The 1298-nt window shown below is 37.8% G+C and overlaps 1 protein-coding gene and 1 pseudogene across 1 annotated transcript in view; one reads left to right on the forward strand and one right to left on the reverse strand.

Moving 5' to 3' along the window:
* LOC119592217 (rab3 GTPase-activating protein non-catalytic subunit-like) overlaps positions 1-1298 on the reverse strand; it is a gene marked incomplete at its 3' end in the record, with an annotated part of 43875 nt that overhangs the window by 19308 nt on the left and 23269 nt on the right.
* Positions 1-1298, forward strand: part of LOC119592218 — a 5583-nt pseudogene that overhangs the window by 3353 nt on the left and 932 nt on the right.

The raw sequence follows: 1298 nt of genomic DNA on the forward strand, positions 1-1298 counted from the left end.
TTGTTTATGTGTGTGTTAATGGTTTGCCTTCATAGATAAACATTCACCAAAGACCAGCTACTCTTAATGTATGACTGATAGTTATATCATTAATTACAAATTATTAAATGTTGAAATTCTTCATTGTAGAGGGAATTGGAAGCTGCTCTTGCAATTTCAAAAATAGAAACTGTAGGAAGTCCTCCATCAGAAGATAAACCACAACCAGATGATAAACCACAAGAGGACAGTCAAACCAAGGGGAATGAAGACAAAACTGAAACCACATCATCTGAGCATAGTTCTGTCTTAGCCAAAGATGCAGTGACAGCCAAAGAGAACCACATTCCTCCCAAAGAAGAGAACGCTGATACAGATATCAAGAATGAAGACGCGAACATTGCTGAGGAGAGGGGGCTGTTGCCAAGCAGTGAAAGAGAAGTCAAGCAAGATCAGGAATCTGCGGCACCAAAGGATTCAAATTCCTCAGCAGCATCAAAGGATTCAAAGTCCTCAGCAGCACCAAAGGATTCAAATTCCTCGGCAGCACCAAAGAATTCAAATTCCTGTAAAGAGGAGGAGCCAAAACTTACAAAGTCCAGCCAAGAAGAGCCAGGACCTACAAAGTCCAACAAAGAGGCAGAGTCAGTGCCTACCAAGTCCAGCATTGAGGCAGAGCCAAAGTCAACGAAGTCCAGCAAAGCAACGGAGCCAAAGTCTACGAAGTCCAGCAAAGCAACGGAGCCAAAACCTGCGAAGTCCTATAGAGAAGAGGAGCCAATGCCTGGAACATCCTGGGGCCTTACCAGCAAAAGACCGAGAAAGACCGTTGTCTTTAAGGAAGGTAATTTGCTTTAGTGTTTCTTTGTTATCTTTTATGTATATATACCTGGTATTTGTTTTTCTCTCTTTCTTTTCTTCCATTACTTAACATTTAAATTGGGATATTTATGATATTGATGTTGTTATATATCCATGTATGTAATATGCAGTATTGTGTAGTCTTCTGTTATGATTTGCTTGGCATCTCACCATAAAATTCAAGTATAATAATGTCAAGTGGTATTATTTTAAAGATGATATATCATCATTGATTATTCATAATTATATTTAATCTCCTCTTTTTTAAAAAACACAGTAAAAAAGGAAGTACTCCCTTGCATGGTGAAATGAAGTCACAGACTCATTATTTTAGTTGAATAACAGAATCTTTGAAGCATAGTCCCTTTGTTACTTTTAAAGTGCATTAATTTTACATATGTTTTGTGTTGCTTCTCTTTCATTGGTTTCCATGTAGTGAAATGGACTATAGTATTCAG

The sequence above is a fragment of the Penaeus monodon genome, chromosome 29 (genome assembly GCF_015228065.2).
Source record: "Penaeus monodon isolate SGIC_2016 chromosome 29, NSTDA_Pmon_1, whole genome shotgun sequence".
Lineage (NCBI taxonomy): Eukaryota > Metazoa > Arthropoda > Malacostraca > Decapoda > Penaeidae > Penaeus > Penaeus monodon.